A 16,347-nucleotide genomic window follows, 5' to 3' on the forward strand; every position below is an offset into this window, starting at 1 on the left:
TTACATCACCATTCCTGTGTCATTGGCTGCGTTCCTGATGCCGTGTTCTGCATTCCGATAGCCAGACGGTATTCCGTTGTGTGTGCGTACCGCGATTTTTTTAACGAGTCAACCATTATTGGACGGCTCAATCAATTCCAGTTTTCCTATCGGACGCGACACCACGGTGCCTGATGTTGTGTGAAGCACCTGTAGGCAGGCGTGAAAATTTCCCGGATAAATTCATGTGTGGGGGATCGCTGGATCAAACATTCATTTTTAAGGCCTTTAATATATGGTGCTAAATTATCTTGAGAAACTTCCGGCGACGGCATCTCATCTTGAGTCCGAGGGAGGTTTCCAAGTCCTTGCATACCACCGTAAAATTGTGTAAATTAAATGCACCAGCTGTATGCGTCTGTTCTGGCAAATTTCACTCCCGCCGGTTGTTTCCCCATAATCACCCCAACCACGTTTAGACTGCTCTGTGTTTCATCTTTGGGAAGATTTTAGACAGAATGTTGACTTATTGATACCACAGTACACGTTACTTGACTACAAGTAAAATGGAACATTTTTCCATGCCTCCATCGTGGTTGGCCTTCCCCTGCCCTCTGCAGGCCTGGAATCTGTGCCCTGCCTGTGTCGTCTGAGGGCTGCTTCGTGCACTGCGTTCTGCTCTCCCCGGCAAGTCGCAACCTCTTTGGGGCGGGACAGGAGGCCTCTGGTCCCCAGGAGTCCGGGAGCCAGACTGACCCCCTAGAGACCCACACGTGGGAGTTAACACTCAGGGCCGAAGAGCTGGGCGGTGTGGATCTGCTGTGATGTGGCAGTGAGGGTGCTCTGGGGGCGGAATTTGGGAGCCTTTGAGCTCTCCAGAGGATGGCAGTCCTTCCCGGGCTCTGCAGCTATGTCCTGCCGGGGCTTAGGAGGGAGCCAGGAATGCACAGCTCACACGTGGTGCCTTGTCCCCTCCTGGCGGATTGCTCCCAAACACGACCGCGCTATCACCACAGTTACTAAATTACTTCTATCCCCCTCCGTGGAGCGCACCTATCCACAGGCTCAGAGCACTTTAGGGACTCCCAGCCAGAGGGTGGGAGTTTCCTGTCCCAGCGTCTCTTTGCTCTGTTCCCAACACAGCTGACCGTATCTCTGCTTTCTCGCCAAGCCGCCACTGCTTTTCCCAGTCCTTTCTCCATCTCTCTTCTCTGAAGGGCCCTGAAAAACTGGCCATTTCCGTCCCCTTGGAACTCAGGATGGGAGAAGCCCGGGAGCACCTCCCACCAAGAGTTCGGGCTTCAGACACTTTTCCTCCCTTGGTGCTCCCGGAGCGGCTTTCAGGCACCAACAAGCAGCGTGTGGCCACAAGTGCTACCCACCTCCCAGAGTGTGACATTTCTTCCCAACCGATCGCTGCCCGGCCCAAAGAGGAATGGCCGCCAGACCTTCCACGTGAGGCTGACTCAACCTGAAACAAAGGCTCTGGGGCCCCCAGTCTTGACCCCTCCTCTGACCTGGTCACCAAAACCCCCCAGCTCCTTAGCCGTTTGAATCCAACTCCGTAGTCTCAGCTTAGCTGACGAAAACGAGGCTGCCTTTTTTGAAAATGTTTCTAGACAGCCAAACTAGAAACTCTTCAGTTTGAAAATAGTGTTCAGATGGCTGTAAAGACACATCTAGGGCTATAATTTATTCTTATCACGGGGAAACTCTGGAGACGGATGGGAGGGTGGGTGGATGGGTGGTTGGATGGATGGATGGATGGATGGAAAGATGGATGGATGGGTTGGTGGATGGGTGGGTGGGTGGGTGAGTGGATGGATGAATGGATGGATTTTCATTACTGAACAAAGACCAATATGGTCAGAAGCAGGGCAGGTAACACAAAAACGTGTTTTATTTGGGGCAGAAAGAGAATTCTTGCAAGGGCAAGGTCAGGCCCCATAACCTTTGGGGATCTTGCCATCACCACTGGGGAAATGGCAAGGAGTCCTTCAGCTTGCTTATATTCCCTTCTCTGGTGAAGGTATGAGGACTTACTTAGCAAAGATGCAGACCGCAGCCAGAAATTTTCAAGCGACTTCTTCAAAATAACTTTCGGAAAGAGTCCCTTAATAATGGTAGACATAAACTCAGTAACAGGAAAGACTTTCTCTACCACTTACGCATGCAAAATCTTCGGTTATCAGTGAGAATTTATTTATCACAGGCAAAATGGCCATGGAGTGAGAGAATTCTACCCCTCTTTGGAGAAGATTTTTAAAGGAAAGGACACATTCATGCTTTTTTAATGTCAAGGGCCTGGCAGCAGGTAAGTTGTTCAGACGATCCCTGAGCTCTGTCCCAACTTTCTGGTGTTCTAGAATAAATAACATGAGGAAACGTCCTAGAGCTCTTTTCTTCAACGTTTTTCTCTTTGCAACATTTAGTAACACGTTTCCTTCAAAAATTACAGGAATTTTCCTTTAAGACTAATAGGGAAGAGCAGGAAAAAAAAGTTAAATCTAAAATGCTCCAAACATAAATTGGAAACAGGCAAGAGACCATTATTGCTGGTGTCTGTCGTCAGCCATAGAATCATTAACATGAAATGCCTTTTGATGAATGCATTGAAAAAAGTGATTATATATTAAAGTATAAAAGTCTCTTCCTCCGTCATTTAAATTACTTTACAATGCTGATTAAAATAACAGAACATTATAGCTTGCTTAGCTAAACATTATATTTCCAAATCCATTTCGAATTGTTTCCCTTCAATTTGAACAATTTTTGAGCAATTTTATTGCTATTCATACCTGCTTGATTTTTTTATTAGAAATTAAAGTACACACTTTTTTTTTTTTTACATATATCAATGTCGCGAAGTGCTGCAAAGCTTAACTCTTTTTACGCCGTTCAGAACCCTCAAATCACAGGCAGACGCAGCTTTTTTTCTCTCTGCGTCCTGAAGGCTTCGCCCCGACAGGAGATGTTTAGAAAATACCAAAGCAGAAAGGCATTTGAAGTCACCCGAACGCTTGCCCAGCTTTCATAACGAGAAACTGAGACTCACAGAAGGAAGAACCAATGTGTCTAACAGCAGGATGGGGTGTCAGGTGTGATAAACCCACAGATTGGGCCAAGTCTTCGGATTCTCCGCTGGGGTCTCTTTTGGCTCTCACCGTCCCTCACAAAGGCCCCATGAAAAAATGGGCTGGCCAACTGGATGGAGGAATTTCGGAGGAAATTTTTCGCATGCTCTCCAACACCCGACGGTAGTTCATGCTACAGTTCCGTGCCGTGGAGAAAACCATCAGTTGACTGACACTTGAGAAAGCCATCTATCTGGTGTCAGCCATAACTTGATTTATTGAAAGCCCCAGGCATGCTGAGATTTTAGGATGCCTAGGAGTTAGAAACAGGTGGAACTGAGGCTTGAGAAAACCAGATGGGGCTGGTGGCCATACCCGAAGGCCGTGGGCAGTAAGGATCCTGATGCCCAGAGTGTCATAAGCAGAATGCCGAGGCTTGGGGCCCCCAGCTTACAGAATGGACCCCGAGCTTACCAGAGACTAGGTCCAAGGCCACTGACAGATTTCCTGGTGGAGGTTTTTTTTTTTTTTTTTTTTTAATGTTTATTTATTTTAGAGAGAGAGAGCAGGGGAGGGGCAGAGAGAGAGGTGGGGCAGAGAATCCAAAGCAGGCTCTACACCGACAACAGAGCCCTCGGTGCAGGGCTCGATCTCACGAACCATGGGCTCCTGACCTGAGCCGAAGTTGGCCACTTAACCAAGAGCCCAGAGGTGGAGACCTTAGTGACTCTATGTGGAAAGCCAGGAACTGAGCCAGCTGAAATTAACCGATACCCTAAACAGAATGTGGAGTCAGGAGTCCCAAAGCAGCAGGGGGCAAAGGAAAGCCTCGTGTTCTTCAGGGTTCAGTGCACCAGTGAATAATTATTGGACACTTACTATTTGCTGGTTCCCCTGGGATCTGATTCTGATTCTCTCCTTTGGCTGTATGACTGGACGAGCCCACAACCCAGCCTAAGTGGGGTACCGGGAGTAGCTACATTTGTGCGTGTTGGAGAACTAAATTGTATGATTAATGTAATGTGCTAAGTACTGAGGAAGCGTTCAATTAGCATTAGTTATTGTTACTATCGCCGTGTTGGTCGTTAAGCCCTCCCACACCTCACCTCATTTAATCCTGAGGGTCTGAGGCAGCTCTAGGAAGGTGCCGCATGAGATTCTCGTAACAGGAGCTGAGCCTGGGAATTTGCAGGGATCGTTCAAGGGCAAGGACGGCGGGAGCAGTGTTTGTCGGTCAGAGGGGCTGAACAGTGATGCCGCTTGGGAACAACCGGAGCTATCCAGACTCCAGGGCGATGGATTCCTCAAAAGCAAGGGCCTACCGCCCTCACTTCCTCCTCCCCCTCTGGAACAGGATCCCGGCTGAGGTGTGCTGAATGGGGCTGGCTCAGTGCAGGCTTCCTTTCTGGGGACGGTAGGAAGGAAGGTCAGGCCAATAACCTCAGCCACCTGGAGCTAACCCTGCCTGGCTGGGACACAAGGTGGGGACTTGATTTTGGAGTAGGTGGCAGGCCACACGCCTTTTTAAGGACACCTTTTAAGAGTCACCACTCAGTAGTCGGGGAGGGTGAAGGAAAGGAGATGAGAGGTCAGAGGCGAGCGGGAGACAGCTGGGAAAATATAGCTGTAGGGGTGCCTCATGCCAGGGAGAGAAGTGCAGGGCCACTGGGGACGGGGCTGGCCAGGCATAGTGATGCCTAAACTTGGGTTAGAATAAACCTCAAGGAGAGCAGGGGTGGAAAGTCCTGTATGTAACATCACCGAGGCCGTATGTTCAAAGGGCCCTTTGCACATCTTTTGAAATCTTGTTATTTCCCCTCTTCTCCTGGTTAATCCCAACTCATCCCTTGGAATTCAGCTCAGCTGCCCCAGGGAATCCCTCCCTGACACCAGATTGGGGGGCGGGGGGGACATCTGTACTAGGCTCACTCAGCACCAGCCTGGAAAAGAGATATGTGAGAAAGGAAGGCCAGAAGCCCACAAGGGGAGTTGCTGGCCACCATGGGCCCTGGCTGGTCAGAGGGCTCAGTCAGAGATCTGACAAGGGCCAGAAGCATCTGTGGGAGAAGTTCAGGCGGCCTCACCCTTATCGGGAGGTGTGGATGGAACACTGGAGTCCCTGACCTTCCTCCTTCCTCCCTGCCCAGGCCAGGAACACTGCCTGAGAGCTTCTTGGGGTTGACGGTTGACGAGGAAACATGGCGGACGGGTAGCATTCCTGGAATCAGTGTGTCAGGAGACAGGATCTAACCAATGCGGGAGAAGCTCGGACGGAGAGGTGAGAAACCTCCAGCGTTCTCCTCGACGCACGTGCCCCCACGCACAGCCGTGTTCTTCTGTGCGAAACATCAACAAGTTGCAGATAGGTGATTTGAAAGAACACAACCTTTAAGTGCTACGCCATTCTAGTTGGGCCTAAATTTACATGTAAAAATATTATTCAACTAATTAAAATGGAATTAAATGAATATAATGTTCACTGTGTCTACTGTTTAGCATAAAAAGTTGTTAAATATATCATACTCTGTGTTCCAAACTGGCGGCAGATTTTAGCAATGTTTAATTGTAAGAAATAGCCGTGTACTACTTAATTGCATAACTAGGTGGAACATAAAAATCACAATTACATGAATTATATTAAGTAAAATATGTTAAAATAGTTTGTTTTTCGATGGTGGAATTTTATGGACACCATAATGAAACTGAAGTACATTTTTAATTACCTAATTATTGCTATTTTCAAAGTCCATTTACACCATAATTGTTCCTGTTTTCATAGTCCAAAGAGTCCTTGACGGAAAGACTCAGTAGGATCTAAAAATAAGGATTCATTCTTCAGACGGCTCCTGCTCGTGGCTCGCCCACCCCGTCCTTTTAAAAATCTATCCCGGAAGCCACCGTTCATCCTTCATTCAACAGGTAATCGTGTGTGTAACGCCAGCGGGCGTATTAGGAGGATAGAGCGTTGCGGGAGGAGCTGCATTTCCAGCCCTCAGACAGCTTACAGTCTGGGTAAGACCGATCGCATCCGGAGCAGAGTCAAAACAGGGCCAGGAGTCAGACAGTCACGCCAGCCCCCAGGAGCCCAGCAGGTGCACGATGGAGGGCCGGGAGGAGCAGGTAGGGAGGTGAGGGAGGGCGTCCCAAGCTCCCACGGGACCCACCATGGACAAGGATCCCAAGGAAGGAAAAGTAGGGGGGGCAATGAGGTACTGGGGAGCAGACAACCGTGGCAAAACCTCAGAGACACTCTGTCTCAAAGCACAGCCAGGGCCAGACTCGGCACGAGCGGGGCAGACCCAGCAGCTTAGGGGAAGCACGAGTGTGAGGTTTGATTCGGCACTTGGAGCTAAGCACGAGCTGGGCGTGGGGGGGGGGGGGGGGCGGTTGAGGGGACAGGACTCGGAGCACGTGGGAGACAACATGGCCGGTGACAGCAACAGAAGACTCAAAGGAGAGACGGTTTCGGCGAAAACCGTTAAGTTTGGTTCTGGACCGGGGAGATTCGAGGTTACAGAAAGACATCCGTGTGGTAGGTGAGGGTTCAAGTGTTCTCAGTAGACCAAGCCTTTAAAAACAGTTCTTTTCCTTCTTCAATCTTGACAGAGCTCTCAAGATTTTCCTTCCAATTACTGGCGGGGGGGGGGGGGGGGGACACAAGAATAGGAGATGAAATTTTTTTTTAATTTTTTTAAATGTTTATTTATTTTTGAGATAGAGAAAGACAGAGTGGGGGGGGGGGCGCAGAGAAAGAGGGAGACACAGAATCTGAAGCAGGCTCCAGGCTCTGAGCTGTCAGCACAGAGCCCGACGCGGGGCTCCAACCCACAAGCCGTGAGATCATGGCCTGAGCCAAAGTCGGACGCCCAACCGAGGGAGCCACCCAGGCGCCCCAGGAGACGAAATTTTTAAGACGAGACTGCGACATGTTAGGGGGCACTTCCTTACCACACGCCTGGAGTTGGTGTGACGTTTTAAAAAGTCACCTAGGAGGGGCGCCTGGGTGGCTCAGTTGGTTAAGCGTCTGACTCTTGATCTTTGGCTCAAGTTATGATCCCGGGGTCATGGGGTCGAGCCCCGCGTCGGGCTCTGCACTGGGCATGAAGCCTGCTTAAGACTGTCTTCCTCTCTCTCTCTCTGCCCCTCCCTGCTCACGTGTGCTTTCTCTCTCTCCCAAAATAAATAAATAAATAAATAAATAAACTTTAAAAAATAAATAAAAAGTCACCCCAGAGAGAAGCAAACTGTCAAAAGAACGGAGGGCACCAGCGAGCCCAGTCCTCACTCTGGGCTCTGTTTTCCCTCTGCTGTTCTTGGAGTTTAACGGAATGATCTTCCCCTGAGGGTCTGAGAAAAGTCTATGAATTACAAACAATTGTGGAGTGATTATATTTCTTACTTTATCTCCCTTTTTCACGCCTCGCTCTTCCTTCCTGCGCCTGGAACCATTACCTAATAATGTGCTAAGCGTCAGTGTTTGGACCTCACCGTGGAGCCCGGAATGAGAAATTCCTGGCAATGGGCAGAGAACACTGGTCCTGACCATCTCTCCTCATTTTCAGGCCAAATGGGGTTACACAAACTGGGCTCAGTCTTGGAACTCCTGGCCGGTCGTTCCAAATCTCTCCAAGCCCTCCGAGAGTTCTCCGTCACTCACGTCATTTAAAATATGCCTTCCTGTTCGGGAAATGGGCTCCAGCCACAGAGTAACTGGAGACTCCATGAGTCACTGTGGTTAGGACAGATCACTGAACGCTCGGCGGATGCGACTCCAGAGTTGGGACACCACGGAGTCTGAACGGCCGCGGCGACACCAGCCAAGAGGAGCCAGCTTTGGTGGTGGCCTGACCCCAGGAAGTGCCTCTGTCCTACCGGGCCCTTTCCTCCAGAGGTGAGCTGAGTGCAGGTGGCAGAGCTCAGCAAGAAGGGGGGAACATGGAATTCTATGAAACAGAGCCTTTAATGATTCCGGAGCTTTCTTTATCCCAGCTCAAGGAAAGGAAAGCAACTTCGTACCTGCAACTAGATAAGCCATTTTGCCTGGGTTGACTGATCTTCTTTTTTTTTTTTTTTTCTTTCTTTTTTTTTTTTCTTTCTTTTTTTTTTTTTCTTTCTTTCTTTTTTTTTTTTTTTTTTGAGAGAGAGCAAGCGTTTGATCAGGGAAGGGGCAGAGAGAGAGAGAGAAAGAGAGAGGATCTGAAGTGGGCTCTGTGCTAACAGCAGCGAGCCCCATGCAGGGCTCAAAGTCGTCAATCGTGAGATCGTGACGTGAGCCCAAGTCGGTCTCTCAACTGACTGAGCCACCCAGGTGCCCCTAGGTTAACGGGTCATTTTTGCCCCAACATACCTGGAATAGGCGGGGACGCCCCGAAGACTTGTCTTTCTTTTCTACTCCAGACTCAGGCATTACAGTCACTCATGAACCATTCCCTCTTCGTCAGGGATGGAACAAAGCAGAAGGCATTATTATTATTATTTTTTAAAGCAAACCTCTCAGCAGGTACCAAACACTGGTGCGGAAATTAAGAAATTCTATCATCTGCCAGGCAATTCCAGTGTCTGGATATGCAAAGCAATGTCCCAAACTTTGCTCATTTGCCTGCCACATTTAGAATTGTTGTTCAGTCCGTGTCATGTCAGGACTACCACTTACTAATTTTTTTTATGGGAATTGGATTTTAACTTAAACAAACGTACTTAAAAGGAAACATTTCAATTACGAAATAAGAATCGTGCCACACACCGGGGACAGAAAACTGAATGCAATGAAGACATTGCTATTAAATTAGAAGTGTCTGTGTATGTACCCCCTAAAATAATCTTACACGTCAATGGTGTAAGTGTATACACAAGAAATAGCAGAAACGAGGCAAAAGGGTGAACTTTAAAAATTAAAACTCTGGGGGACCTGGGTGGCTCAGTGGGTCAAGCATCTGACACTTGACCTCAGCTCGAGTCTTGATCTCAGGGTCTCAAGTTCATGTTCCACATTAGGCTCCACACTGGGCGTGAAGCCTACTTAAATTAAAAAAAAAAAAATTAAGACTCTGAAGATAGCTGGCTACAGTTGTGTGGTTTTAATCTTAAAATTAAAGGATTTTTTTTTTACATGAGTAGCAATCCTTATGGGAAAGACTCTGATATCTTTCTCGCTTTTCCACACATTCCAAGATAAAATGTGCCGCTGCTTTGTATAAATTAAACCCTATGTAGGCAAAATATTCGGGATGGGTTTGGGTCAGTGGACGATGCTGAGGGCAGCTTGGAAGAAAACACATATCATGGTTTGTACGTTTTCCGTCTTCATGTCTGAGACAGTGTCAGCTGTAGTCAATAATTGAAAACTCGCGCAAATATCAGCCTATGGAATTCTAGCATCCACTAAACACCCCTTTTAGAGGGAGCAATTATATAATTAGGTTGTATTAATATTTTTGTGATGAGCAATTAATTACCTTTGAAAGTTTAAGTACATAATGTTCACAAAGTGAGGCTCCCTAAACTCAAGAGCCCAGAGATCAAGTCTTAAGATTGTGTTACATGCACCCCTATAGCCTTAGGCATATATATTTCCCCCACAAGAGACATTGCAAAATCACCACGCATTTTTTCCCTAGTTTAGAATCTACAGTAAAAGGTGCTAATTTGCTAAAGAACCTCCAATAATTTCTGAGGAAAACTGGAAGATTCTCGAAGAAAAGCCTTGAAATTTACCTCATTATAATTCACATTATATGTGACTGTCTCTGTCTGGTCATCAAATGATTCTCAATTATCTACAATACTGGAATATTCAAGAAATCTACTCAACACCTACTTTAGGGCTCTCTGCGCCTCACTGTGCCTAAAGCTGAGTACACACTATGAGCCAGAGAAGCGAGGCTCTTGGCCTCATGAGGGCACCATTTTGTACAAGAGGAGGGACATAAGGATGATGCTAAAGGGCCACTGACATACAGAGCAATGGGTGGTATATTAGGTGATCAGAAGGAATTTCTGAGGAAATTACATTTGAATGGAGACATATGATTAGGAAACATCCAGCACATGAAAATCTGGACGTTTGGCTGGATTGAGGCAAAGAGAGAGAAGATGGCAGAGTGTTCTGGGCAGAGGAACAGCATGGGAACAAATCCAATGTGGGGACCTAGTGAGGTGTCAGAAAGGAACAGGAAGAAATCCTGTGGGGCTAGAGCACGGTGACCAGCTTAGTGAGGGAAAGACTGCTAAGAGGTGAAATCCATGGGAAGGGCAAGTCCAGGTGATGAAGAGCCTGAAGGCTGTTCCAAGGGATACGATTTTTTTTCAAGGGGAACACAAACGCTATGGAACGGTTTTAAGAATGGGAATGTCAAGGCATCTGGGTGGCTCAGTCAGTTCCGGCTCAGGTCATGAATCACAGTGTTTGTGGGTTCAAGCCCTTAAGATTCTTCTCTACCTCGCTTTCTGCCCCTCCCCTGCTCACTCTGTGTGTGTGTGTGTCTCTCTCTCTCAAGAAGAAAAAAAAAAAACTAGGAGTGTCATGTTATAACTTTATAATGTTGCATGGCTCATTGGGAATTTCAGCCCCCATTGTCTGAGATATTGGGATTGTGATCTGGCAGGAGAGGTCCTTTTAAAGTCACCTATGCACTGCAGATGTCAGCAGCCCCTTCCATGTAAATAAAGAACATGCAGAATCATGTTCATACCAGTGCATCAAGAAGACTGCATCCAAGAGCAAGACATACACATGTTTTGGCTCTTAGTAAAGCTCATCAAAGCTGATAGAAAGTCTCTGATACTTTTCTCCACACTGTGGAATCACCGTTTACAGACTGGACAATTCATTGGTTCTCTACTCATGGTGGATGAGACAGCTTTCCAAAGAAGACTTGTTCTCTATTGAGAGAAAATGGACTAAAAGTATCTTAACCCATGATGCCTGTATCAAACAAGAGGTCACTACCTACTGTGAAAAATAAACCTAAATGTAAAGGGCTCAACACAACAGAAGTTTATTTATTTTTTTTCTTATCAAATCCCATCCATGGACGCGGTGGGGGTGACGAGTCTGCTTCATGCATTATTCAGGGACCCAGGCTCTCTCCCGTGACGTTAACCTCTTCTAGAACAGTGCTAACCAACAGATCTTTCTGCAGTGATGGAACCGTCCCATACTGCCCTATCCAATATGGCAGCCACTAAGCACATGTAGCTGTAGAACATTTTCATTGTTGCTGCTCGGACTGTGGAACTGAATTTTTAATTATATCATTTTTAAAGAAGGAAAACATTGGCAGGACCCTTGCTAAATGGTTTCAAGACTTATTTTATAGTATTTAAATATAGCTAAAGTAGTCAAGACAGTGGTATGAGCATACCAAAAGCCTCATAGATCAATGGAACAAAATCAAGTCCAGAAGTAAATTCACGTATTTATGGTCAATTCATCTTTGAAAAAGGCGCCAATGCCAAAGTAAATCAATGTGGGAAAAGATCATCTTTTCTAAAAATAGTGCTAGAACAACTTGATATTTGTATGAAATAAAAATGGAGACACAGATCTAAAACAATGACTGTGCCATGTATATATATTGTTTTTGTAAAACTGATCAGTGAATTTAGAAACATCAGCTGCAATTTTAAAAAGAGAAAATTGACGGCGAAGGAAACAATCAGCAAAACCAAAAGGCAACCGACAGAATGGGAGAAGATATTTGCAAATGATGTATCAGATAAAGGGTTCGTATCCAAAATCTAGAAAGAACTTATCAAACTCAACACCCAAAAAACAAATAGCCCAGTGAAGAAATGGGCAAAAGACATGAATAGACACTTTTCCAAAGAAGACACCCAGATGGCCAACCAACACATGAAAAAATGCTCCACATCACTCATCATCAGGGAAATACAAATCAAAACCACAATGAGATACCACCTCACACCTGTCAGAATGGCTAACATTAACAACTCAGGCAACAAGACATGTTGCAAGGATGCAGAGAAAGAGGATCTCTTTTGCACTGCTGGTGGGAATGCAAACTGAAGAGTGAAGCCACTCTGGAAACCAGTATGGAGGTTCCTCAAAAAATTAAAAATAGAACTACCCTATGACCCAGAAATGGCACTACTAGGTATTTACCCAAGGGATACAGGTATACTTTTTCAAAGGGGCACATGCACCCCAATGTTTAAAGCAGCACTATCTACAAGAGCCAAAGTATGGAAAGAGCCCAAATGTCCATCGATGGATGAACGGATAAAGAAGATGTGGTATATACATATATATATTTATACACACACACATACACACACACACACACAATGTAGTATTACTCAGCAATCAAAAAGAAAGAAATCTTACCATTTGCAACTACATGGATGGAACTAGAGGGTATTATGCTAAGCGAAATTAGTGAATCAGAGAAAGACAAATATCATATGATTTAACTCATATGAGGACTTTAAGAGACAAAACAGATGAACATAAGGGAAGGGAAGCAAAAATAATATAAAAACAGGGATGGGGACAAAACATAAAAGACTCTTAAATATAGAGAACAAACAGAGGGTTACTGGAGGGGTTGAGGGAGGGGGGATGGGCTAAATGGGGGAGGGGCATCAAGGAATCGACTCCTGAAATCATTGTTGTGCTATATGCTAACTTGGGTGTAAATTTAAAAATAAATACATTGTTAAAAATAATAAATAAATCAAAAGAGAAAACTGAGGACCAGCAACATTAAACACTAAGACTATGATCACACAGCAAAGAAATACTGAGGGCAGGATTCAAATCCAGCTATCTAGAATCTAAAAGCTACCCTACGAGGGTAGTGCCCCGGTGCAGTGCTGGGGCAGAGGGGGTGAAAAGGGCAGCAGATCCCAAGTCAGAGGGGAAGCTAAGCTCTCTCACTGTCTCTTTGCCTCTCTGTTTTTGGGTCCCATCCAAGACCCAGGCACCAGGCAGAACTAGAGGACCCTCTAGTCCGATTTCATTTTTCGTTTTTCATTTCGCTAGTTTTGGGGAAGGGAAGGAGTCAGAATACATGGAACTGCAGTGTTTCTTGTCCCTCCTTTTTTTTAAAGTTTTATTCATTTATTTTGAGAGAGAGAGAGAAAGAGAGAGAGAGAGAACACAAGAAGGAGACGGGCAGAGACAGAATCCCAAGCAGGTTCCGTGCTGTCGGTGCAGAGCCCGACATGGGGCTCGATCTCACAAACTGCCAGATCATGACCTGAGCCGAAAACAAGAGTCGGATGCTTAACCCACTGATCCAGCCAGGTGCCCCATCCTGGTCCCTCATTTTTATTTAATTTCAATTGATGTAAGTTCAAATGGCCCCATGTGATTAGTGACTATTCCTGACTAGAGTCTTAGCACCCTCTCCATTCAGCTGGCAGATGAGGAAAAAAGAGAAGCATGGTCCTGTGGAAGGTTTTTATGGGCTGTTCTAGATGTGGTGCACTCCACTTCCTCTTTCCTCCCATTGGCTAAAACTGAGTCACGTGGCCACCCCTCACTGCAAGGGAAGCTGGGAAATGTAGTCTAGCTATGAGCCCAGGAAGGTGAGGGAATGGAATTGGTGAGCATTTACAGTCTCTGTGATTTTGGCACTCAAACTTCCACGAAGGCCAAAACGTGCTCCTCTCCTCTTTGAGGCAACTACAGAAAACAGCTGGGAGATCCACCAAGAGGAGTTACAAAAGAACAGCGTAAACACTAAATTAGTGAAAATACTAAATTGCAAGTGTTTATTATGCCCAGCAGTAAGCAGATGAAGATTTGAGGGACGTGTATATTCATTCAACATTTCTCACGTGCCTACTCATGTGAGATGAGGGGGTGCACAGGGCAAGACACCATCCACCATAGCTAATTTTAATTTAATAGGCATGCGTAGCCTTAGAAATAAGGCTATTCAGGGTATGGGCACTGAATTCTTTTGGCAGATTTAGGAAAGGCTTTTCAACAGAAATGTGTGTAAGTGAAGATATACACATACCCTGCAAAGCGCTTTTTCTTTTTTTTGAGACTTAGTATCATCAAGGAGTGGGTGGCAAAGTGTCTTCAAATGAAAATCAACCAAGAACAGATGGCATAATTCCAATAAAGATGTGGAATTCTCCTTATATCAAATTGGTTGCTAACCTGAATCCCCTCACAGGCTCAGCCGAGTCTATGAGATCTTCAGATACACATTGTGTTCCTTCTGCATCACCATGGTTTCATCCTAAACTTAGCTGAGTACATGGAACAGAAACCAGAGACTTCTTCATCTCCCCCATCTTGTAGCACCTGCCCTTCTTCCTTCTTTTATGGTGCGTTGTTTACCCTTCAGCGCTAAACTGTGCATCCCTCTGCTTCGCTGCTCATGACAATTTGCTTGGCATTAACGCACTGTTTGCTTCACTAATAATGATGGACTTCATTATTTCTTGACCACCTAGTCATTGTACCTTACTTCCAAGAATGGCATTCTGATTTTTTTCTGGGGGAGGGGGGATGGGGGGGCACCGGGGCACTACTCTCATCATAGGGTAGCTTTTAGATTCTAGATAGCTGGATTTGAATCCTGCCCTCGGTATTTCTTTGCTGTGTGATCATAGTCTTAGTATTTAATGCTTCTGGTCCTCAGTTTTCTCTTTTGATTTATTTATTATTTTTTAACAATGTATTTATTTTTTAATTTACATCCAAGTTAGTTAGCATATAGCGCAACAATGATTTCAGGAGTCGATTCCATGAGGCCCCTTGTGCATTTAGCTCCTCCCCCCTCCCTTTGTGCTGGGTCTGGTTAAGACTGTAAACCAAAGTGCCAAGAATTGGGTCCTTGACATAAGCCAAGGCGATCAGCCTCTCTCCCCCAAGGATTTTGAATTTGGAGAACAGCGAGATAGGGAAGGTGGTTGGAGTTCAGGACTCCCGAGGATAAAATGCCCTGCCAGTGTTACGGTCAAGTTTGTCTGGACCCTGCCTCTGTTCCAGTCTGTTTTGAGGCAGGGTCTTCACCCTTCCCATCAATTCTTTGAGTCCCTGGGAGATTTCCCACAAAGTTCCTGGACGTACATCTGTAAGTACATATGGAACACGTTACTAATGAACGTCACATAAGACGAAATGTAAAATCCCTCTTCACGGGCTAGTATAATCTGTCTTACATAGAGCAAGATGAAACACATCCAACGTATATTGGAGTCCACAATGGGAATGGGCTTAGTCAAATACATGTGACCAGCTGTTATTTTCCACATGCTTGGAGACATTTTCACTTGACTCTTAAAATGAAAAGAGACAAGTAAGAAGGGGACCTGGTACACACCCCATAACCTTCCTAGACTTGGCAAAACTTTAACAGGCCCTGGCGGAATGTCCAGGTTCCCACCTTTCGGCTCGCTGATGCTCATCAAAACTGATTGCTCCCTACTTCAGGTGCCCCGTCCTTCTCAGTGCTGCCTTTCTGCTATCGGGAGTCTTTTATCCCTAAATATCTTCCCCTCTGGACTGGAACTCCAAGAGAGAAAATTGATCCTTTTCTACATTTGTCTACAGTGCTCAGCACAGGAGCTTCTTTCGTAGGAGGTATCAGAAAATATTTGCTAAATTGAGTGGAGTCTATTTGAATTATGGAGTCTAGGTAAGTGTCTTTGGTAAGTCCATTAGCTTTGCCCTGGGAATCACATCTCTTGTCCTACCTCATTTCTATTTGGCCAAATTAACATGACACAGAGTGATTCAGTAGTCTTCTTTATTCACTTCAGACGGTCGGAAATAAGATGTGAAAATGACAGCAAGGAGACATGTCAATAAATCCCCATGTGGAGCCAGGGTGGGAGAGTGTCCTGCTGTCTGCCCAACCTTTGCAAGAAGAAAGCTGTCAAGGCCACTTGAATGGATCTCACAGAAAGCACTTGACTCAAGATGACCACACTGTTCTGGAAGTTGACATCTGGCTTTTCTGTTGAGAGAAACATAGAGACTCAACGTCCCTCATGCCCTAGGAAGCCACACTCCCGGTGGACATCTGAGCCCGAAGATTGCTCCTGCTTCTCACACAGAGCAAAATTTGTCCTTGGTATAAACTTAAAATATTAGGGTCAGCTAATAAAATGATAAGCCTTGAAGGTTTATCAGCTAATGAGATCTTAAGCCTTTAAGGTTTATCTGACACTGTAGAGACCTCAGTGTTCCTGGGTCCATATGTGCATATCCTCTCCCAGGTAAGAACCTAATTTCAATTTTTATAAGATGCATGGGTGCATGTATGTGTCTGTTCGTGTGCGTGAGAAAGAGAATTGAATATATAAAGCA

This window comes from Prionailurus viverrinus, chromosome E2, assembly GCF_022837055.1.
Source record: "Prionailurus viverrinus isolate Anna chromosome E2, UM_Priviv_1.0, whole genome shotgun sequence".
In the NCBI taxonomy this organism is placed as follows: domain Eukaryota; kingdom Metazoa; phylum Chordata; class Mammalia; order Carnivora; family Felidae; genus Prionailurus; species Prionailurus viverrinus.